Source organism: Oryctolagus cuniculus, chromosome 15, assembly GCF_964237555.1.
Source record: "Oryctolagus cuniculus chromosome 15, mOryCun1.1, whole genome shotgun sequence".
Taxonomy (NCBI): Eukaryota; Metazoa; Chordata; class Mammalia; order Lagomorpha; family Leporidae; genus Oryctolagus; species Oryctolagus cuniculus.
The window spans coordinates 54,028,268-54,054,209 of record NC_091446.1 but is presented as its reverse complement, the minus strand read 5'-3'; positions in this window follow the sequence as shown (position 1 = coordinate 54,054,209).

Genomic DNA, 25,942 nt, shown 5'->3' with positions numbered 1-25,942 from the left:
TAGATAAACCTGAACTAGTTCAAATACAAAAGGAGAAATTACTAAAATGCTTGTCTATAGTAAATATTCAATAAACATCTGTTTTGACTGATTTGATTTCAAGAGTGTTTCTGAGTAGTGATGGCCTCTCTCTCCACTCAAGTGTCAGTATAAATCTTTCACTTAAGCAGAAGGAAAGATTAGCTGTTTATTTTTAATCTTCTTTAAAAACAAGGCTCATGCAAGAGATTGCTTTATTCTCTTATCTTCCGGTACCATCCCATACTTTGACTGTCATAAATCATTCTTTCTCCCCTCCTCTGTTCTCTGCCCATGGGACCCGAGACTTCCATTCTTAATGCCATGTGGATAAAAGAACAAAGTGAAGAGTCATTTCCTTTATCTGTTTCTTAAAACAGCCCAGGAACAAGGGACCGGGATTTAAGGAAGTTTACACAGGAAAATGCATGACGACGTATTTAGTGGAGTCTAAAACGGGATAGGAGATTAGAGGTATCACCCTAAGTGAGAAGTTAAACCAGTGTCTTGCCATTAAGAGATCACAATTACAATTTAAGTTTGAATTTCTGCTCTTTTCCACTTATTTAAAGAGCATCAGTTAATTGTACAACCAAAAGCCTGTAAAAGGCATGAATGTAAGAGTTAAAATCCCCGCCCCCCCCCCATGGAGAAAGTTCAGGGGTAATTGGTAGATGCTGTGTTAAAAAGATAGTTCATATAGTATTACTGTCATTCTGAGATGAGGGGAATCCCCTGGCATGGGCTTGCTGCACAGGAGCCAATGTCTGTTTTCCCAAGAAGGAAATTCCGGAATGGCAGCTTTTGGAGGAGTTTGGTTTATCAGAATGTGCATAATAGGACAAAAGGCAGTATCTTTGATCACTGGTTTCCAAATCATCTAAGCAGCGAGGTAGAGATTTAATTGCCTAAATTGGCCGCTGAATAAATAGAAACGTAGCCAGATGGTCATAGCCTGCATAGGACCGCAAACCTGAGCATTTGCTGCAAGGCACATACGCACCACTCTGCGCTGCTGGGTGCAGGGAGGGAAGGCAATAGAGTAACTCCAAGATCTTACCAAGGGCATCGTTTGCCTGCTTTCGCTTCCTTGATAGCTGTGATTCCATGCAGGTTGTCTAAGATACTATTTCCCTCTTTTATCCTCCTCCCTTTTCCTCACCCTCCTCCCATTTATCTTTCTCCCTTTTAACTGGTGCTCTTTTAATAAGTTAAAAAAAGCAAAGTGGTATAACTTAAATCTTATTATGATATCTCCCTCTCCTTCTGCCTTTCCCTCATCCCTGTATCTATCTTTTCTCACTTTATGTCACTGCTCACTCCAAAAGAGTTACAAACCACTACAACTCTACAACACACTTCTATGTTTCCCTCCTTTCTTCCTAACTTCTCCCTCTCCCTCTTTTGGAGCAAGCGACTGGTAAGATTTATGTACATTTAGCATGTTTAAGCTTGTAGTAAAACAGACAATGATTTTTGAAAGTTGAACGGTGCCTAAAAGATATGTGGACATATAACAAATAGATTGAAAAGGATAAACCATATACGGGGCTTAGTAGATTCACAAACTTGACATCTACCCATGTTCCAATTTTACTTTGGTGGATAGCTATTTGCAATAATAGTGTTTTCTTAAATAGTTAGATCCTTTTGTAGTCTGGGAAGGGAAGTGGCTTTGTCTTGGGTGGGAGTAATATTCTGCAGTTACTTCAGAACCACTCTGTTCCTCATTTAGTATAAGGATGTGAACTCATTTTTATTTATTTATTTTTAAAATATTCCTTCTTTATTGGACAGAAGAAAGAGTTGAGGATTTCTTTCCTTGACTCTGTTATATGGCCTGGAACTCGGTAATTTTAGAATGTTAGACCTAAAGGGAACTCGTGAGACTTGCCTCAAGTGGGAGAGCAGAGGTCTGAGAGGCAGGATACGCTGCTTGGTGACACACACCCAGATCTGAAGCATGGACTCAGAAAGGTCAAGGAAAAGTCACTAGTGCTGTGCTCTCACATAAATTATTTACCCTTTCTGAGCCAATCTCTTCCTGCGAAAAACAGGAGAATCTAGCAAGCCTATAAGGAAGACTTAAAAGGTTCATACGAATTTTGAAACACTGCACACATGAAGTATGCAGATGGGTATTTATATGAAGAAAATGAGTGAGAACTTCTAATCCAGTTTTTTTAATGTTTTTTATTTCCTAAGCAAGGCAGGATCAGCTGCATTTCCCACTGGTGTTAAAAGTTTCCTATTGGAGATGAAAAATGAATCCAAGGGGATTTTCAATATTGTCAAGTGAGAGAAAAGAAACATTTTTGTAAAAATATTTAAACTCTACCAGTGACAATGTTCTTGATTTGGAAGACGTAGTAGCCATAACCACTAAAAATGTTTTTACTGGAAAGGGTAGATTAAAGTGTATAACAAACTGACAAATGTTGCTGTAAATCTAATTTAACCTTTTTAAGACAGAACTCTTGTCTGGGTAATGCCTATCACTTAGACTTTCAAGGAGATATAAATTTATATTGCAGCTAAGATAAAATACTTTGAAGTCAATTAGGCCAACATACAGGGTTGTATTAATGGGATATTTCACATTCCTGGCTTTGTCAGTTTCCTTGACTTTAGTGTCTTTTCATTTCCCCTCTGTTGAAAAAGTCCTGATTTATAGCAACCACTTTTTCTGTATGGGTACTTTGTCTTGTTTTTTCTTTTCAATTGTTTCTTTTCCCAAGTTTCTGATGTTAGTCAGTATAACATCATAACATCTAACATAATTTGGATTCCCCTTTTGCATTTGGTTTTTAACAATCACATCCAGATGTTATTTTCATTATAGTCTGATTCCATTCAATAAAGTTTGGGTATTTCAGAATGTTTTACCATCAACAGCTTCCTTCACATTCCTTTTAGTTCACAGTAATTCAAATTTTTCTCATAATCTATTTGTTTCCAACACAAGATCATAATACTGAAAGAAATTTTAGAGGTCATTAGTCCATTTCCCTGTATTAGAGATGAGGAAACTGAACCCTTGACGGATTGTGTGACCGATGCTAGTAAAACTGCCCATATTCGGCAAATCTAGAAAGCACAGAATTCATTTCTCCCCAACCATTTTAAGCTCAAGCACTACATACATGGTTGACCACTAAAATAGTTAAAACTTAAAAAGTATCATTTTTCAACTATACCCTAAATTAAACTCAGAAAGACATATAGAATTCCCTAAGAATGATTATAAATTAGAAAGGTTTCATGTTGACTTTTAAGTGGGAGAATGCTTCAAAATGTTCACAAGAGAATTAAAAGATAAGTTGATTTTAGTGCAAAAGATTGAAATCCATGTATATGAGCTGTCTTCAAAAAGTTCATGAAAAAAATATATCATGAAGAAACTATGCATGATTTAAAAAAAATGCACCAAATACTTTTAATTCCATTTTCATGAGCATTTTGAAGTACCCTTATCTGTAACTTATAGTAAATCATTACTTCTGTGTCTCTGAATTTGTAACAAATTTGTACTTCTTTATTTTCTGTATTCCTTGAACATTTTAAGCAATAAGTCTTCTCCATTTAAGAAGCTTGAAAATCTAAAGTTTGAAAATGAAGAGCAGTGAAGTCATCAGGAGATCATATATCATTAAGGAGCTTAGGGTGTGAGTAGAACTTCAATATTTTTCTCACTAGAAAGAGAAAAGCTTAAAATCTAATTCATGTGGAAAGGAGAAACCAAAAAGAACCAAGCCTTTTATTTAACAAGTCCAGAAAGAATATAATTTAGAAAATGTCTGACATAAATGCTTGTGCATAAAAACGCTTCCATTTTAATCACAATCCACTTTTGATTTAACTGGTGTTGAAATGAGGAATGCAAAGACAAGTTTAAAGACTTTTTAGAAAATGGGATATCTGCCAATTCCTAGCAATTGAGTAATTATTTTCCCCACAGGACACTTTGGGCTCATTGGAGTGTGGTTTAAGATAATAATCAAATTCAAAGAAATCCTGATGCCAGTGTAACATAGAATTTGATCACGATGCTCTTTTCAAGAACATATTAAGCTTTTTTAAAATTAAAAAAAATTTTAAAAACCTATTGCTATGCTGTTTTAGTAGAAGGTGTACTGGGTAGGGAGAGTCTTCCTTTCTGCCACCAGCTCAGAAGCTCCCAGAGTTTCTGTACAGGCTGAGCATACTCAGATTTAATCCCTCATCCTTCACCTGCAATAATAAACTTCTTTTTTTGAGTACCTGAACATATAAGGAGTATGTGTTTGATGCTGAGGGTCAGAAGTTAATTCTGTTCAAATCAGTGGTACCCCCAAGTGTGATAATAGAACATTTTTTTTTGAGAAAAAAAATAAAATTAAGGTGGAAATCTGCATTAAAAACTAATAATAATATTAATAGCTAACATTCAGAAATATCATGTACAAACACTGTATCTAAGCTTTTACATATGCTATTACCTCAGTTCTCACAAAAGCCCTATGGAATAAGTATTATTCTATTCTATTTTCTATAAGAGTAATTAAGGATGAAAAATTTTAGTTGTTATAGGTGCTATACTTAATATTTAATGAAGCTCAACTTGGAACCCACTCTCACTGCAGACATGATGCTTTGCATTCTGTAACATACCAGTTCCTCTACATGGCCTCAGTGATTACTTCATAGGATGGGATGGCTTAGTTGATGTTCAGTTTTAATGCCAAATTTGAATTAGTTATACTCATTCTTGGAATTACCTTGCAGCAAACTTCAGTGTACATAAAATTTGATGCTTAAGTATATCTTATTGCATCTGAATTAACTGCAGCATCCAGAATTGTGACAACTAATTTGCAAGTCAAGGTCTGTGATTCTTCTGCCCAATGCTTGAGTACTAAGGATCATGAAAAGATGTGGTACAAAAGCATAGCTCACAGAATAACACAAAGTTCTCGCCCTGTGCTTCACAGGATAGTTTCTTATGCGATGTTTGATGATGAAATTTCTAGGGCTGTACATTGAACTTATTCCATGTATCTGTGTCATAGATATGCAACATAGTTTGAAGGACAGTAGTGACTGGTAGTGCTGGAGCTGTGAAACATACATCTCAAACGAAACCAAGTACTCCTACAACATCAAGAAACTTCAGCTCATTGAACACATGCACGAATATAACAAGTTGGGAACTCAGTAGGGTTAAAGTTCTGTAATATCTAATATATGAATATATGACTTGCACCTTGCTTCATTATTGTGGACCATGACTTGCTCTGGGTGGACCATAACACATTTTTAAGCAAATGGGAATTTGACAAACTTAGAAAAAAATCAAATTAGTTAATTATTCATTCAATGCCTCTACATTGAAGGCTTAGTATCAAACAGACTAAGATTAGGCTGTCACAATTATCAAAAGATGTTGGGCCATATTTTATAGGATCTTGCCTCCTTGCTATTTATATTATTTAACCATTAGCATATATATGGGAAAAACAACGTTTGGGGATCAGGCATTTGGCCTAGTGGTTATGCCACTGGTTGGGATGCCTGTTTCCATATTAGAGTACCTGGATTCAAATCCCAGCTCTGCTACTGATTCTATCTATCTGATAAAGCAGATTCCGGGAGGCAGCAGGTGATTGCTCAGGTAGTTGTATGCCTGTCTTCCATGTGTGAGGTCTGAAAAGAATTCTCAGCTCCCAGGCTTCTGGCTGACTCAGTTCTGGCCACTATAGGCATTTGGGGGAATGGATCAGTAAAGGTGAATTCTGCTTCTGAAATAAATTATTTTTAAAGATTTATTTGAAAGTCAGAGTTACAAAGTGAGAGAGAGAGAGAATCTTCCATCCACTGGTTCATTCCCTGAATAACAGCAATGGCCAATACTGAGCCAGGATGAAGCCCGGTGTCTAGAACTCCGTTTGGATCTCACACTTGGATAACAGGGACCCAAGAACTTGGGTCATCTTCCACTGCTCTCTCAGGCCATTTGCAAGGAGCTGGGTCAGAAGTGGAGCGTCCAGGACACAAACCAGTGCCCATATGAGATGCTAGCATTGCTGGCAGTGGTTTTACCTGTTACACCACAACAGCATCCCTTCAAATAATTTTTTTAAATAAACATTTGTGGTAACATAACATATTCAGTCTTGGAGAGTCACCTGTGTTTCCCATAGCAAAGATGCTGAAAAGTCTTGAAGTCTTTTTTTAACTTGGTGTTCCTCAGTCTGATGTGACCACATAATACCACTGCCAAGTGTTAGCATGAAACTAGTGTTAAGTTAAAGATGGCAATGTTTAAATGAGAATAACCATGCAGCTACAAAATGTATCCTCTCCCCTTATCCCACTGAAGCTTTTTGTTTTTTTAAGTTTTTAGTATTTGAAACATACATAGGGGAAAAAGTATATAATGAATTCCATATACTTATCACTTGTACATAACAACTATTTAGATTTTGTCATATTGTCTCATCTATCTTTTGTGGTGATTTAAAGCAAATCCCAGACAGCATCATGCTTTATCTTTAAACACTTCAGGATGCTATTATAAGAAAATAAGAAATTCTCTTATCCACCATGTCATTATCCCGGTGACAAAACAATACTTCTCTAACAGTACTGAGACACAGTTGACATTCAGATTTTCTAAGTTGTTCCTCTGTCTTCTTTTCCGAGTATAAAATGCAATGGCTTTTAATATATTCACAGTTGTGTATCCACCACCACAATCTATTCCAAAACATCTTATTATTCCCCACAGAAACCCTACTCCCCTTAACCATCTCTCCTAAACCTCCACAGTCTTCCAAGTCTTAAGCAAACACTAGTCTGCTTTTTGTTTTTAGAGATTTCTACTATTCTGAATGTTTCGTACAAATGGAATTAGACAATATATGGTCCTTTGTGTCTGGTTCCTTTCACTTAGTACCTTTGCAAGGTTTGTCCATGTTGTAGCATGCCTCAGCTCTTTGTTTCTGTCTGTAGACAAATGATATTACATTGTATAGATAAACCACATAATATTTGTGCTTTTGCCAGTTGATGGACATTTGGAATGTTTTAACTTTCTCATTATTTCCCTTTTATAAGAAATCATCTTTTATTATGAAAAAATTTGAACATGCAAACAAATGAGAGAATAACCCAATAACCCCAACTGGTAGCTCACTGTTTCTACATTATCAGCTCCTGATCCATTTGCTTTTATTTATACTTCAGCACTCCTTTGCTCTTCAAGTTATGTGTAGCAAATCCTGGATATCATATAATCTCATAGATAAGTATTTCAGTGTGTGTTTGTAGAAGATAATAACTCATTTATTTAAAAAATATTACCATACCTAAAAAATAAATAATAAATATATGGTACATTGCTATCTTTTTATGATTTATTTATTTATTTGAAAGTCAGAGCTACAGAGAGAAAGGGACAGAGAGAGAGAGAAAGTTCTTCCATCTACTGGTTTATTTCCTAGATGGTCACAACAGCTGGGGTTGGACCAGGCCAAAGCCTGGAGCCAGGAGCTACTTCCAAGTCTTCCATGTGAGTGGAAGCTCTTGGGCCATTTTCCATTGCCTTTCTATGCCATTAGCAGAGAGCTGGATTGGAAGTGGTGCAGCGGGGATACAAACCGATGCCCATATGGGTGCTGACATCACAGGGAGAAGCTTAACCTTCTACGCCACAAGGTGGGTCTATGTTCCCTGATATCTTAATATTCACCAAGATATTTGTCTTCATAAATTAGATTTGATTTACTAGTGGATATTGCAAGTGTCATAGAAAATTTATTTATTTATAGAATCATTTGATTTCTAGAGAAAAATAATCCTTACTTCTTTGGAATTACTGTGCATGAAGATTCTCATAAGATCTATCACATGCAGAATTACTCTCTCATTCTGGGTCGCTGAATGTCCTGTGCCAGTTTTAGAGACACATGAGCCCAGAGCTTAAAGAGATCAGCAGAGTTGGCATTCTGAGACCTGAAGGAGACACACTGGAAAAGAACCCTTGCATCAGGGCATCGTGTTATTGATCTGCTGCAGAAACAATAAAAACAATAACCTGTCAGCCAAGAATCACTTCCACACATCTGGGTTACAGTTATAGTCTAATCACTTCTTGGCCTTTTGGCTAACATCAAGTATATACTATCTGTTCAAATCAGACTGCAGACTAGCATGAGATGGCAACCATGGAAACTAGAGGCGGTACTGTAGCTAAGATGGAGGAAATGAATGAGGGTGAAAGTTCCAAATAAGATCTTTCAGACAAAATATCCGGGACTCATTGATTTTATCAATGTATACAGGGTATTCAAAAAGTTCGTGGAAAATGCATATTATGAAAACACAGATTTCACAATGTTACACAACAAAATAAATATCATTTAATTCCATCTTCCATAAGCTTCTTGAAGTAACTTCATATATTTATGTTGATTTGATTCCTTTTTTTCTCTCACTGGAGAAAAATTGTGCTATTTTGTCACTGAAATCAGAACTTCAGCTTAAAAATAATCTTTAAAGATTCTAAAATTGTTTTGTCACCAAAATATCTGTTTATTTAGCCTATAAGAATAAAAGAATTACTCCTCTTCTACACTTTTTACTGAATGTTATAGTTTTTGAGAATATGTAATTTGTCTTTCAAAACAGCAATAAAAATTAAGCGGTAATGAATTTAGCAAATGCAATGTGTAGTTGATATTTGTGTGTATGTTTTGTGTGGCCCAAATCAGTACTCTAGTTTCTCAATTCTCTAACACTGCCTGATAAAGTGATACAATTAACAGTGTTTGGGACAGTGGTTAAGATAATGCTTGGGACACCTGCATTCTATATCAGAGTGCACAGGTTCAAGTCCTAGCTCTGCTTCCAATTCTAGTTTCCTGCTAAGGCAACTCAAATACTTGGTTCCATGTCACCCGTTCTGAAGATCTGGATTGAGTTCCAGGGCTCATGGTTTTAGCCTGACCCAACCCTGGCCTTTCAGAACATTTGGGAAGCAAATCAATCGATGGAAGTTCTCTCTCTCTCTCTCAAATAAAACAATAAATTAAAAATTTTTAATTGAATAGTGATAGCTACTTAATTGAGTGGATTTTCATTTAGAGCAGTGATTCCTTATCATGTATCCCTCGGTGAATTTTAGGGATGTTTGAAAATGCTTGAAGTATAATGTGAACATTTGTGTGTTTATCTGGATTTAGGTGCTTCTGTTTTGGAAGGTCTGTGGTTTTCAACAATTTCTCTAAGGAGTTTGTGGTTCTTCTCTAAAAAGTTAGAAACAAGTCTTCTGAAGGTTGAATAAGAGAAGCCTGTGAAGTTCTTTGTAAAATGATGCTATTTTCCCATATTTTCTTATCTGATCAGAAATGTTAAAAGACCAGACACAGATCAATCATTGTTGAATGAATGAATGAATAAGTGAACAAATAGCTGCTTCTCTTACTTTACTCAAGTCTTTAATAATCAAAAAGTGATCATTTATCCAGTGCTCCACTAAAGACACTAAGTGGTCAACAGGAGGCTTTGGTGTAGGGAAAAGACTGTCACATTGAGGTTCAACATTTCTAGAGATCCATGTCCTTGAAACCATTTCTAATGTGAACGGGTTTAAGTGGCTCTGTATCATACGAAACCACTGCAGATTATTTGAATTCATATAAAAAGGTGTGTTTGGTATGCTGGATATATAGATCCACCCATCTACTTTCCATTAACCTTCTTGGAGAGATGAAACATTGCAAATGCAAAATATTCTGCTATCTAGTGAGCTACTATTTGGAAAAACCAAGAATAAAGTCAATTAAATTCTAGAGCTGGCAATTCCTTTGAGATCACGGCTATTGTGCAATTTTATTTTATTATTTCTAGTCTCTTCATTCATTAGGACAAAGAGAATTTCTATCCCCACAAAACAAAATGTGATATCATTGAAGACAATAGAATATAGACATATAGATAATATGTGTATAGACAGTAGAATATAGATATTGATATAGGCCTCAGAAAGATCAACTCTCCATTTTATGTGGCTAGTGCAAATACATCTGAACGATAATATCCTTCTCTCTTACTGACAATCGTGCCCTGCTTCTGAATGAAATGGTTATACAGTTGCAGAGGTCTTGTGATACACAACCCTATCCTGTGAGAACATGTTACTGCCAATTAGGGCAGGAAGTGAAGACTGTGGGATCTAATTCAAACCAAATGTAGTCTGATTAGCTATAGTGCCAGCATTCAGTGAGAATACTTAGAAGACAAGTCACCCGGAGTTCTTAAAAGTCCTTATGGGCAGCAAGACAGATTTACAACTTATTTGAAAAATGCAGCCTAAAAAGGAGGGATAGATCTTTCTTGATTTCCTCCCACAATTTGCATTTTGGAACCAAGGGAAGGAAAATTCATTTAAAATAGATTATCTGATGACAGGGAGTCAGACTTATGAAAAGAATATTTAAGCTTTCTACCAACAAAAGGAGGAATAAAATATATTTCTCACCGGAGCATAATCTTTGTGAAATTAAACATGTATAATGATTATACAGCAAACATGTCACAAAGTCCTACAATAACAGTGAAGTCATAAATGGAAAAGACAGGAAAATCATTACCTCATCGAAGTGTGTATATACACATATAAAATGTTATATATATAATTACACATTTATGTGCATTCATATACTTCAAAAAATTTTGTTCCACTCCATTAATGGATTTATTGAATTATCATACAGACAAGCAGTGAATATTAGGGAAATATCAGTTCTAAGTTACTCCTGGGTGAAATCAAGTTAAAATATTTAGTTTAATCTTACTGTGAACTTCACAGATGTCCAATAGAGATCTTGATGAAATGATGTGAACATGTACCTTAATTTATTTTAGAGAAAATCAGATTTTTCCATTTTCTTTTACAACTAAATTTAGCTCCCTAAAATTCTGGTCTTGTTTATGTTTGGATATGTCTTCATGAATGTGACTGCCCAGAGAGAATATAACAGATACAGAAATTAAATCAAAGATAATGTGTTAGAAAAAACTGTTGACTATGAGTTAAGCATTCTTGATTTTTGTTCTTGCTCCACAACTATGCTAGCAGTGTTACCTTCATGCCCAGCCTATCCTTGCTGAATCTGCGCTTTACAACGAATTAGTTGGACTAGATATGTAAAGCTGCCTTTTGGCTCTAATAAAACTAAAATTCTAAATCACTCTGTCAGCTAAATCAACATTGACAATCTGGTTAATTTTGAGCCTCCAGTCACTTTAAAATGGAGAATAGTTGTGTGAATTTTACAAAAACTGATGCATCTCTTCTAAACTACACTTTACTTTTGAACACAGTCACAGGTTTTTAGACTACATGGTAGCATTTTGGGCCTATTTATTTCTGCAAAGACCTTTTACTCTGATGATTTGATAAGAAACAATATTTTTTTTCAAAGGTATTGAGTTATTCCCTTGGTTTGTATCAGGGTAGATAAGTACTTCAAGTTTTTAAATGAGTTTATATTTTCATTCCATCTTTTGATTCAAGTTTGAAGGGATTCTATTTTGGCTATTTTATCTCCCTGCCCCTAGGAAAGCCAGACTTTAAGTTATCCCCAAGGTATCACTGGCAGCATTCCACACCATCTGTAATGTATAAATATATTCAGTTATTCAGTATATTCCAACTTAGCTAGCTCTAGTAATTTTATATTATTGGGGTCTTTGAGGAGAAAGGCATTCATTCTCCACTGATTTATTCCTTGCTATTTAGTCTTGAACTTTTGATTCGGCTGACAAGTAATCTAATACAGAAACAAAACCCTAAGATTTTTTTACAATGAGTTAAGTAAAGATAGAAAGTTCTGGAGCCCATTCATTGTCTTTATTGCAGTTGACTGGCTGAATATATTTGAGCACACTTGACAGATTCCAGATTTGAATTTAGGAGACTTGAAGCAGGTCAAATCATTCTCAATAAAAGCTGCTTGTCTTTGGAACTCCTTACTTGATACAGTATTTTACTCACCTTCCCAACATGGTATCACGTTAATTTCTTTGAATATTTCTTATTTGTTTGAAAATTTCCTTTATTTTTCTATCACTATAGTAAAAGAAAATAAGTCTTTCTCCCACCAGTGCATGATTCTGAAAAAGTTGCTGTTTTAAATTTAAATATTGGGACTGGTGCTGTGGTGTAGCAGGTAAAGCCGCCACCTGCAGTGCCCGCATCCCATATGGGCACTGATTCGAGTCCCGGCTGCTCCACTTCCAATCCAGCTCTCTGCTATGGCCTGGGAAAGCAATACAAGATGGCTCAAGTCCTTGGGCCCCTTCACCCGTGTGCGAGACCCAGAAGGAGCTCCTGGCTCCTGGCTTCAGATCGGGGCAGCTCCTGCCATTGCGGCCAATTGGGGAGTGAACCAGCAGACAGAAGACTTTCTTTCTCTCTCTCTCTCTCTCTCTCTCTCTTTCTCTCTGCCTCTCCTCTCTCTGTGTAACTCTGACTTTCAAATAAATCTTTAAAAAAATTTAAATTTTGAGTATGACTTGTTTTTCACTTTTGTACATACAGGTCCATCTACATCAGGGCTCATAATTATAGAAATGTTGGTTCACTGTAGATAACCTCGTGTAGTGTGAGTTGTTGGTTAGGGAGGAAGCACAGTAGAAAAGAAGTTTGGGAAAAATATTGATGGTGGTTAAAAAGACAAAAGTTCTAATCAAAGACCTCTCATAAATAGTTATATAAGCTTGATAATGTCTTAACTTTTCCAGCATCAGTTCTGGTCATCTGTGAAATGGAATACCTATTATAAAGCTACCATATTAATTTATAAAATTTACTGTATGCAGGATAGGCCTTCAATAATTAGAAGTTATTTTTATTAGCCTCTGGGTTTTTCACATTGTGTTTGCTTTTAGACAGGGTCCAAGGAACTTAAAAGGTATGACTGTCCTCAGGAATTTGTAATGTACTTAAAGTTTTAAATCTGCTGAGATAGTACAGTAGGATCTGTATTTCAACCATTTGTTCTTTCACTTATTCATTAAATAAATGCTTCTTATATAGTATCCTTAGGGTCTAGCAGCAAAGAAATAAGCAGAAGTACATAATTAGATTCTGTGAAAATACAGTTACAACTGATCTCCCCCACCCAACCGAGACATAGCACATTTGGTTTACTAGAGTAGCTGTGTTGAGATTCTTGCTCAGGTAGCATGATTTCAAATCTCAACTTAGGAAAAATCTGGATAATTTTGGGGAAACTTTTTAAAAAATCACTTTGAGTCTCAATTTTCTTATCTGCAAAAAGAACTAATAATATTTATGAAGATTAAATAAGTTGATGTAATAAAGTACATAGAATAATTTCCAGCATATAATAAGACATAAAGGACCAATAAAATGTTAGTCTTATTATGCTTCTTGCTGCTATTATTCACTATTTTCTAAGTGTCAGATTTCTAATTTTCCTTTGAGGAACAACATCTTCCCCATCCTGTTTTGGTCTTCATGTGTTCCTGTGCTTTAAGCCTAAGCTAATTAACAGCATTCATTTTCCTCAGCCATGGTGATGTGTTGAGCTAGACCAAAAACCAATCAATAAAGTCCGGTCCAAATTGTTTCTGCCTGCCTGCCTTCCTTCCTGCCTTCCTTCCTGCCTTCCTTCCTTCCTGCCTTCCTTCCCTCCCTCCCTTCCTCCCTCCCTCCCTCCCTCCCTACTTCCCTTCCTCCCTCCCTCTCTGTCTCCCTCTCTCTCTCTTTCATTTTATTTATTTATTTGAAAGGCAGAGTGACAGAGAGGGAGAGACACAGAGAGGAAGATCTTCCACCTGCTGGTTCACTCCCCAAATGGCTGCTACAATAAGGGTTGGTCCAGGCTGAAGCCTGGAACCTGGAACTCCATCTGGGTCTCCCAACTAGGTCATCTTGCACTGCCTTCCCAGGTGCATTAGCAGGGAGCTGGACTGGAAGCAGAACTTGCACCAGCACTCTGACATGTGATGTCATCATAGCAGGTGGTGGCTTAACCCCTGCACCACTATGCTGGCCCTATTTTTTTTTGCTTGAGTGTTTCAGCTTATAAAATCTCTTCCCTTCTTTTCTTTCTCCCTCCATCTCATACAGTCATCTCATGACACTTTATCAGCATTTGTAGAAGTTCTGTCTCTTGGGTGGAAGCCTATGATTATTTTTTTTCTCTAGGACTGCAGCATTTCCTGAATCTGCTTGAGGTGACCACAGTAGTCAGGAAGAAATGATAAAATGAAGGAAGCCATAGTTAATTTAATTTTGGGATAAATGGTGTGTTTGTGTACCTGTTTGTTAATAAGTATGCAATGACACAAAAGATCTTCTATGAAGTTTCTAGAAAAACCACAATCTTATCAAAGAAGGCTAATCAATTGGCCATGAAAATAAGTAAGTGGATACAAGTGTCATTAATAACTATGAGGGAAATATAAGATGCAGATATTAGGGTAAATAAATAGAACCTTATGCAAAATAAAAGCAAAGAAATGCATCACTAATGCTATAGTTAATATTTACTGACTACTTAAGCATGATGACTATTTACCATATCCTTTATCTGTGTAACTTAGAGACCCAATGGTGTGTCCCGTCCTTTGGTCTTCAAATAAAGTTCATCTGACCGCTCCTTCCTCACATGAAGACAAATCCTACAGATCCATTTTGGTTTCTCTCTAAATTATTAGGGTTTGGGGGCTTAGGTTTCTCTGGCTCTGGATAATTTTCTCACTGAATTGTTTTACAAATGTCTCTGAGCTGGTGTCATTGATTTGTCACCCCCAATACTAGATTCCATGTTGATCTGTTATCCTTTAAAAGAACTACAATAAAAAAAGAAAAGTTTAAGAGATCTGTAGGAACTGAGCCAAGTACATATAGCAGGGACCAGTTTTTATTGCATTATTTTATGATTAGCGTCTTTAATATGCACAAACAGTACTCATGGTACAAAGAAAATCCCTCAGTCATTCTTTCTGATCATTGTCTCTCCTGTTGTCATGGCTTCCACACCTCCATCTTATTAAGGGTCCTGTCCCAACTCTATTTTGGATACCTTCATCTCCTGAGCTAGCTGCCAAAAATGTTTTGTTATTTAACAGTTATAACCATCTCATGAAATATCATTTTTGTTAGGTGAATGCATTTGCTACATTCAAATAATTTTAGATTAGGAATTACCAGTGCAAGCCGAGGCTAGGAAAATTCTATGGTATTATATATCAACTTGTGACAGAAGAAGCAAGTAGATCTATACTCTTATGACTCCCAAGTGAGCTGTAGAAACCCAATGTGTGTGGATGAGGAACAAGGATTAGTAAGATGGGTAGAAATGGTGGTTATAAAAATATAAAAGACTTCAAAAACCCTCAGAGTTTCTATAATGTCTGACTTGGGGAGTTTATAAGTAGAAGGAATTTTTTTGTTGAGAAAATAATTCACAATCCAGGAACAGTTATCAAGAGATAAGAAGAAAACTTTTTTCCTCTTTTCTTTAAACTTTATTCTTCATAGCAAAATCATAGTTTGCAAATTCCTTTTTTTATGAGTATGCAGTCATTGTGCATGGCTTTCGTATTTTTTTAAACAGATTTATTTATTTTCTTTAAAGAGTTACACAGAGAGAAGGAGAGGCAGAAAGAGAGAGAGGTCTTCCATCCACTGGTTCACTCCCCAGATGGCCACAATGGCCGGAACTGAGCCAATCCAAGCCAGGATCCAGGAGCTTCCTTAGGGTCTCTCACACAGGCACAGGGGCCCAAGGACTTGCACCATCTTCTACTGCTTTCTCAGGCAACAGCAGAGAGCTGGATTGGAAGTGGAACAGCCAGGCCCTGAACTGGCACCCATATGGGATGCCAGTACTGCAGGTGGTGGCTTTACCCACTATGCCACAGCACCAGCCCCTGAGGGAATGTTTTATTATTTATAAGAAAAGAATTGAAGAATTTTTCCTACCAGATTTCGCCTATATCGTGGTAAATTATAATGTTCACTTTGAAAGTGAAATGTTTGGTTCCTTCCAATTTATTCCCCAAATGATCATCACAGTTGGGAGCTTATCTGTCATATTTATGATGATTATGGTAGTCATTGAAAAGATGTTGGGCTTTCATTGCATGAAAGGTACTGGGACTTATGCAGGCATTATATCATGTAAGTATCCCAACAATCCCGTACAGCAGATACTGTTATTATCTACATTTACTATTTGAGAACACAGACCCAGAACAATCAAATGGCACATCCAAGGCCATATTAAACAGAAAAGTAGTCAAACTGCATGTGTGTAGTGAAGATTAACATCTTGATGATTCTTTCCCTTGGATGATTCAGGGTCTCTTGGATGCTTTGTGATTTGGTATTTATGTCATCACCTGATGAGCTGGTCACTACCAAACCTTTCTTTTCTACTTTATAACTAATTATTCCACTTAGAAGAAATGAGGTTAATAAAAGAGAAGAAATAGAATCTGTCACCTCTAACATATAATTGTAGCACTAAAACTTCCCTTCAGGATGAATAATAAAACATTAAGAAATCTGAGGCACAGATGTCAACTCCTTGGCTCAAGGTCAAACTGCTATTTTATAATCGCATTTTCCTTTGTCAAGGAAGTTAAGTGTTTTTAAGTAACTAATTTATTTAAATGTTGGACGATCTCTATAAATCTTCCTGCATTACTTAGATAAATAATTTGCCACTAAAACTGGTTTTCAGTAATTTTGTTTGGCTATTTTAGTGTGTGTTTTTCATAATCTCTAACGCTGAATTTCTCATCAATTCAGCCCTCCAGATTTTATTAGGTTTTGCGTGCTTGGGAAATAACACCATCAAAGCAGACTTATCTTCACATACGCAGGACAATTATATTGATATATCATGTGCTGTATTTTAATTTCAAAATTATTGCCTCATTGTTTTCTCCCAGAGCCCGGTTTTATTTCCTTCTTCTTATCATTAAAGGTACAGGGACAAGTAATTCACCCTTAAGAGAAAGAAGAGAAAAGAAAAGGTTTGCTTAAAAAAAAGTAGCTAGAAAAATCTCCCACAGAGTGAGTTCCTACAGTGTTATGGAGGATGTAAATTTAGCCCAGTGTGATTCAAACAATCGAGTTAGGAATTTTAATTTAATGGTTTGTTCCTTTGAATTGTCAGACGCTCACCTCTTGTGCAAGTTGTATTTGAATTGGAGAAAATTAAACTAAAATGTGCTGAATTTACCCCAATCAGCTTGTTCTGGGAGGTCTGATTCACAAGCTGAGTGAGGGAATAGCAAGAATGAATCAACACAGCTCACAAAGAGGAAGCTACATTATTTCACTTTAATAATAATGACTCAATTTTTTAGAATTTAAATATTTGTTTTTTTTGTGGTGCTATATCATCTTAGCAATTATAATGGGCTTGGGGAATTATCCTATTTTTATTTCGACATAACCCAGAATCCCATGTTTTTGGTATGTTGGTCAAAAACCTCAGTGCTTCGCAGATTAGAGGGCTTGTGAATCAGTTCCTGCCTGACTGGCTTGTTTGTGGCCCATAAAATGCTGGGGGAAGAAAAAAAAATTGGATGAAACAACAGACAACAGTAAGAACCAAGAATTATTTTTTATGATGTTGTAGGGAATAGTCCAATAGGCCAAATGAGTGTAGATGCTCACAGCTCATGATCGGAATTATATTTGTAAGATCTGGTAAAATACGGTGCTTTTCTTGGAAAGTAAGAAGACATATAAAATCCCTACCAAGAATAAAGTAACTTGGTTTTAAGCCTTTTTATGTGTTTACCCATAAAAAAGGAAATGTTAATCAAGTAAGCTCTTTGACAGTAAAATGGAGTTCTTATCGCTTAGAGCCTGTAGAAGTTAGCTGGGGTAAGCGACCTTTACAGCCACATGTGTTGTTCAGTCGCATTTCAGATGCATTGAGTCTAGGGTCCAGAGATAGTGTGCCACTCCTGGATTCACACGGGCACTAGCTAAGAAAAGGGATTCTCTATCCTCTTAATGCCTTGATGCCTCCTTGATATCTCTGGGGAGTCTTTATGTTTCAGAATAGTTGTCAATGCTCCTGAGTCCCTTTCCTTGAATTTAATTTTGGAGTTAGTTTGCAGCACATGCCTCTGCTCTATCAAATGACCATGACCATATCACATATGATGGCAGAATTGTTTTGACAACAAGAGCTGATAGTGTCTTTCTACTGTCCCTGTGATTCTGAAAGCCTCAGACCCTTATGCGAGCAGACCCGACTTATGTGCGATTGCAACTGAGCCCAAGGTTAGCCACTCAAAGCTGCAGGGAGAGAGGGATATGGCACTGACAAATGTTAGCAAAAACAGTGGCTGGGTTGTTGCAAGGAGGGTAATGCTGCCACCTGCAACCTCAGAGGGTTCCTGGCTACTCGCTTTGGCAGATCCAGCTCTGACCTGGGAAAAGCAGTGAAGATAGCTCAAGTGTTCGGGTCCCTGCCACCCATGTGGGAGACCCTGATGAAGTTCCTGGCTTCAGCCTGGCTCAGCCCTGGTGTTGTGGCCATCTGAGGAGTGAACCAGTGGATGGAAGATTTTCTCTCCCTCTCTCTCTCTCTCTCTCTCTCTCTCTCTCTCCATGGGACTCTGACTTACAAATAAATAAATATATCTTAAAAAAAAAAAAGGTTAGCAAAGACAGACAGTTGTACCTAACTCTTCAGCATTTATAAAAGACCTCTCTCATGTGTTGCTGAAGTATGTTACTATAAAACAACTAGGCCATGCAAAATAAAAAGAAACTCTTAAGAAAGCAAACATTTTAGTAGAGATGGAGTCAGCCTATCCACTCATTTTCCCAAGAGCCCCTGAGGCCAAGTTAAGTGGTTTTTAAAGCTTTTCGTTGCTATGAGTCTCAATTTCTCCATCTGTAAATAAAAGGTATGGATTGAGTTATTGCTCAGGTCCTTTCGTGTTCTAGTAAGTTTCTTTAAAGCTGACATCTTTGTTATCTTGAAGTGTGGAAAGAGTAAATAAAATGATATAGTCTTTTTAATTGTTTGCAAAATTGTCCTTAGCTAAGATTAACCCCTTTCATATAGTTTCCCATTGAGCTCTCTGTCTTAGAAAAATCTGGATACTTTTCCATATAATGAGTGTGAACAAGATATTTGTTCAGTGCTTAGAATAGGAATTTTGGGAAATACCTTCCTCTCCAGAATCCTCAGAAAGCAATCCTCAAGCACCATCTTAGTGCAGTGCACTCTTGGCCTTGAGAGTTCAAAGAATGATAGAGTTTGCTTGGGGTCCTCCAGGGAGCTTGAAAGGAAATATGATTGAGGGCATATTTAATTAAGTGACAAATGAGTGATCTAGAGAATAATTGCAATTTGGCGCCTGTTTATTTAACTACTTAATTTTCCTACAGAGAGGATTTCCAATCTTTAAACTCTATCATCATTTAAATAAATCTATTTAGATCCAACTCTTCTAGCAATGAATAACTGTCTTCTTGTTTTCTTTGAAATATTTTTCCCTCAAAATTTTTTAAAAATTTCTGACATTTGAATCTAATGTTCGAAGGTTATATGAAATAAATGATCCCAATGATTGTATCTAAAGAGATGTTTATTATCTATAGCTTTTCTGCCACACCAGTACCTCCCCAAACCTCAGGATGCTATAGCACTGCTAATAACCTATGTCATTTATTCACTCCATTTAAAAAAAAGATCTTCAATTTCACTTAGTGTGGCAATGTACATGGCTTAGAAAAACTGAATTTATCAACTTTATTTCTAGCAAGGTGGCCTAGAGATATATCCTGTCAATGAGATAAAAAGAGAAATCATGGATTGGACTCCCATAAAACTCATTAAAATAGGGGCTGACATTGTTGTTTAGTGGATAAAGTTGTTGCCTATGATGCTGGCATCCCAAATGGGTGCCACTTCGAGGCCCTGATGCTCTACTTGTGATTCAGCTCCTTGCTAATGCGCCCAGGAAAGCAGCGGAGGATGCTCCTAGTTCTTGGGCTCCTGCACCCACAGGGGAGACCTAGAAGAAGCTCCTGCCTCCTGGCCATGGATCGGTACAGCTCTGACCATTTTGGCCATCTGGGGAGTGAACTAGTGGATGGAAGATCTCTCTCTCTCTGCCTTTCAAATAAATAAATAAATCATAAAAACTAACAAAGAAACTCATTACAGTTAAGAAAGAGGCTGACCCAAATTGCAGTGCTCTTCGTCTTAACACTTCTCTTTCTCTGGAGTGTAGATACAATGCTGGATGTCCAGCAGTCACAATGAACTCACAAGGTAGCTATAAAATGAATATCACATTTTAAATTTTAAAGAGCCTGGGTTCTAAATAATATTGTGACTATCATCTTAGCCATGCAATTCTTATATCTAGACTTCTGGTTCAGTGAGAAAAATGCAGCTGCTAACTCGTTTACGTCATTTTGGTAGTGGTGATGGTGGTGGTAGTATGTGTGCTTCTATTAACTGTAGTCAAATGTATAACCTAATGGATATGAGTGCATACCACATGAAAAGTGCTAAATCTTGCTGGGTATGTAAAAAAGGAGTCTAGGAGTTTCTAAGTCTCCTGAGGAAGACAGAAAAATGTAGACATTGTTTTAATATTGGTATTGATTCCAAAGAAGTAGCTCCAAAGATATGAAAGAATAACTAAGAAGAGATTAGTCCTATTTGACGATATTTGAGAAGTCTTTTGGGAAAAAGTGTGTTAGCTCTTTTGTTTTTCTTCATAAGGGTACATATGACATTGCAGACAATGGAGATGGGGAAGACACCTGGGAAAGAGTTCTATCTTGGGTAGAAGAGATTCTCCGGATTGGTCTCACCACCTAATCCAGCATTTATAAAGCAGTATAGAATGTTTCTAAGTTGTCTTAGTTTGCGATGTTGCCAAACACAAAGTTGTTTTTAACTGGAAGTTGTCATTGAAGTTGTCATTGTCTGGTGAGTCCTACATCATTTGTTTCTTCCTCAACCCCACAATCAGGTGCATTTCCAAGTTTGCTTCACTGTTTTTAAATCTAGGCATTGCAGTTTGCACAGTGGAGCAATGTTAGCAGAAAAGACTCAAACACTCATTTCTATTCTTGGTAATTTGATATTTTCTATTCTCTAACTTAAAATATGGTATGGGTGCGGGGAGAAGGAGAGAGGTAGAGAAAGAGAGAGAGGGAGGGAGAGATAAAGAGGATGGAAGAGAGAGATAGAGAGAATGGTGGGGGGGGCGGAGAGAGAGAGAGGCTCTCATTTGCTGGTTTGCTCTGTCAATCCCCATGATGCCAGCCATTGGGCCAGCCCAGAGCTGGGAGCTCAACCCTGGTTTCCTATGTGGTTGGCAGGGACTCAATTACTTGAGGAATCACTGCTGCCTTCAAGAGTTTCGAGTATCAGGAAGCTGAAGTCAGGAATGAGAACCAGAAATTGAGCCCAGGTACTCTAACGTGGGATGCAGGAATCCTAACTGGGGGCTACACTGGTAAGTCAAATGCCTGCCCCATACTCTATTTTATATTCTCAAAACAATCACATATGAGATTGCTAGTCAAACTAAACTTGAGAAAGCAATTATAATAGACTGTTTCTCCTTTTTGGGACTTCTCCCCAAAAAAAAAAAAGGTGAAGGACTTGAAATTCTAATGTTAACATGCCTGTCTTATAACCATGCGTGTAATTAGCTTGGGCCCACCCATATTATCCAGGAAGAGATTTCTTTTTGAGAGCCCTTAACTTAATCATATCTGCAAAGTCCCCTTTGCCATATAAAATGGCATGTTCACAGGTTTCTGGAATTAGGGCATAGGTATCTTTTGTGGAGTCATTGTTTATGTGCCACTCATAGCCAATTGCTTTTTGTCATTTGATTGTTAAACCCACCTTCACACACAGATACCTTATGGTGAACAATATTATCCTTATACAAAAATAGAAAGCTAGATATAGTTATCTTCTTTGTCTGGAAGAAGCAATGGAGCTTCGAAAACATTAAATCTGTTGTCTGTGAACACAAAGGGGCATAGGGAAGCTAAGATTCAAATCTATGTGTTTGACTTGAAGTTTGGGGTTTTAACCGATTTATTATATAATCCTTAGCTTTCACTCACAATAAGACAGTGATTTTTCAAACTAACCTTAGCAACAAAACCTTATGTTTAATGAAATATTTCGAATGTAACTGATATGTCCCATGTTACCCTCTAGGAGTTCAAAGCAAGGTCATCTCTCCTTTAATGTTCAAATTAAGTGACTCCAAGCTGCACTTTGCTATTGTGGAAATGTCTCTTTTTCTCCCTGGACCTTCTTTTCCAAACAAGCCCAAGAACTCTAGAAATGTGAATTCGGTCAACAACATAAGCCACCTCATGGAGAAAAAAATATGAGAGAGAGAGAGAGAGAGAGAAGCTCCCATTTGCTAGTTTGCACTATAAATCCCTATGTCAGGCACTGGGCCAGGCCAGACAAATACATTTACCAAGATCAAGTTCCCCAGTGCTGTTTTTGCTGTTGCTGCCACATGGTATTACTGATGGAGACTGGAGTCTCACAGCCACCCCAGCATGCATCCACAGGACAATCAGAACAGAGTCCTACCCAGACACATGGGATTTGGAGATGGTGGTGGATTGTAGATGTGTGTGTTGGGGGCGGGTACAGGCAGGGAGAATAATGTGCATGGAAGCTTCTTTTGCATAGTGTTAGGCAGAGTGAAGATCGCTCATGCTCCTGCTCTTATGGACCGACCATGAAATTGCTCTTTCACAATATGATGTACAGCCATTTCCTCAAAGCATTCCCTCCCACAGCGTCTGGAAAGCTGAGTCAGAGGATTTTTTTCTGTCTCAGAAACAGCTGCTATCTAGATCCAGACTTCTTTAGAAGATCAGTATCACAGCTCATGAGATTAGAGAAAGTCCTCTCTTGGTCCCAAGATCCATCCCATTTGATGAGTCCAAATGGATGATATTTCTTTACAGGTGTTACAATTTAGGCTGCAATGAATAAAAATAAATAAATCAACAAACCCACAAATATTAGTGGCATGAACATGACACAGGTTTGTTTCTTGCCCATATTGTATCTTGCTGCAATGCCATGTGTTTCTTATTTTCCCACTGTCAACTTATAGTCCAAGGTGTTTGCTAAAGCTTGAGGCTGCAGGCATCATTTCCATATTTCAGCCAGAAGGAAGAGGGAGAGGGCAAGATAGAGAATAGACTTTCCCCTGAGGATACACTTTTTTCCTCCCACTGTCCATAACTTAGATGTTAAGATGCCCACACCTATCTGCTAGAGAGCATGAGAAATGGGACTTTAATTCTGGATGGCCACATGTCCTGGTAAAATTGAAAAATGCTGTTCATAAGAAAAAAACATGACCATCAGCATATCTATTCCAAAGGGAACACATTGCTTTCTTACACAGTCACCCTATCTTATAAAATAAATGGGAGCAGAGAACTCTGGTTTACGCAGTGGTGGTTTCTTGGAGCTTTTACTCTGGTCCTTGAGACAATGCTAAGAAAAAGAGGGCTGCAGAGCTGAGTTGAAAACCATTGTAAAAGATGATGACTTGCAGCTTTGCTTCTTACATTTGAAAAACACATTGACTTATTTTTCCTGACAGATTTAAAGCTTACAGAAAAACAATAAAATAATAAATGAGGAAAACAATAAAACAATAAAAAACACCAATAATAATATGCCTCCTCCCCTGATTTAACTTCATTGGACAGGTCCCAGGGTTATTTTAAAGGAAAAAAGCATTTCAGATTCTAACCATCACACAACTTCACTCCACTCCTTTTCCATGTCTATGTCCAACCCTGTACTCCCCAGCTTATATTATAATATTGGTGTGTTTCTCTTTCCAGTTCATGTTTTTTAACAATGGTCTATACCTTATTTTTGTTTCATTTGTTTTTAACTACTATTCTTTTTCTGTTTCAGGATCCTATTAATGGATATCACATTATATTTGGTTGACAGGTCTCCTTAGGTTCCTCTCAGCTGAGAAAAATTGTCATATTTTGCTTTCCATGATCCTGGAAGTTTTGGTTATTTTGCAGGATGTCTCTGTATTTGTCTGATGTTTTTCCCTGATCAAGGTTTGAGGGAGGAAGACAACAGAAGTAAAGTACCATTTTCATTATGTCAGAGCAAGAGTCTATTTTACCTGTGTATTGTGTTCAGGACAGCTGTTGATCTTCATCTTCATCATCTGGTGGAGATATTGTTTGTCAGACTTCTCCATTGGAAAGTTCTTGCATTTTTCTCCCCTTTCTATACTGTACTCTTGGGAAAGAAATTGCTTTGGATAGGGGTGGGAAATTATGCTCCTTCTCTCTAGTGTGGAGCATCTAATTGATTTTTTGGAATGTTTCTGCATGCTTTTATCTATTCTCCCTCATTTACTCACTCAATCACTTATTCATGTCAATATAGGTTCATGGATATATATTTGATACTGTATGCTTAATACTACTTTATTTTTTCCTCAATTTGTTCTTCCTTTGGCTAGTGGAAACTTCTTTAAATGGCTGCTGTATCCCAGCTTGCTATAGTCATTTATTTAACTATTTGTTTTACTAATTGTTTCTTTTATGGAACTGTAAGGTGCTCCTATCTCACACACACACCCCTGCTAGAAGCATCCATTTCTTTAAAGAGTCCTAATTGCTTCTATAGAATGATGATATCCTTTCACCCTACATAAAAATCAACTCACAATGGATCAAGGATCTAAACTTAAGACCTGAAACCATCAAATTACTTGAGGAAAAAACAATTGAAGCACTGAAGACAGTGGCTTAGGCAAAGACTTCTTGAATAAGATCCCAGAAGCACAGGTAATAAAAGCAAAAATAGGTAAATGGAATTACATCAAGCTAAGAAGCTTCTGCACAGCAAGGGAAACACTCAAGAAAGTGAAAAGGTAACCAACAGAATGGGACAAAATATTTGCAAACTGTTCACTTGATAAAGGATTAATATCTAGAATATATAAGGAGCTCAAGAATCTAAGCAACAACAACAAAAACAATACAGTTAAGAAGTTAGCAAAAGAAAATTAACAGGCATTTTTCAAAGAATGAAATACAAATGGCCAAGACACATGAAAAAATTCTCAGGATCACTAGCCATTAAGGAAATGCAATTAAAACCACAATGAGGCTTCACCTCACCCCATTTAGAAAGGCTCCAAAAATTAAAAAAGTAACAAGAGGATATGAGAAAAATGTATTTTAATACACTGTTGGTGGGAATGTAAACTAGTACAACTATAATGGAAGACAGTATGGAGATTTCTGAAAAATTGATCTATCATATGACCTAGTCATTCCACTTCTTGGAATTTACCCAAAGAAAATAAAATCATCATATGAAAGAGTTACCTGCATCCCCATGTTTATAGTGGGTTAACACTCAATAGCTAAGATATGGAGTCAACCCAGATATTTATCAACTATGACTGGATAAAGAAAATGTGGTATATGTACACACTGGAATACTACTCAGTCATTAAAATGAATGAAATCCTGTCTTTTGCAATGAAATGGATGCAATTGGAGACCACTATGCTTCATGAAATAAGCCATACCAAAAAATACAAATATCATATGTCTTCTTTGATTTGTGGTAGCTAATATATACAGTACACAATGTAACATATATGAATAAAATTGACATCTTGATATTTGATTATTATTTATAGCTCTTGTCTATACTCCTCGGAACAGTAGTCTTTCTATTTCTCCTTATTGAATTCTTTATTTAGTGGAAGATTATGCCTGTGATTATGAAGTAAGTTGAAAGTATGCTGTCACAAAAATTAAAAGGAAAAGGAAAGAAAAGAAGGAAGGATTGGGGAG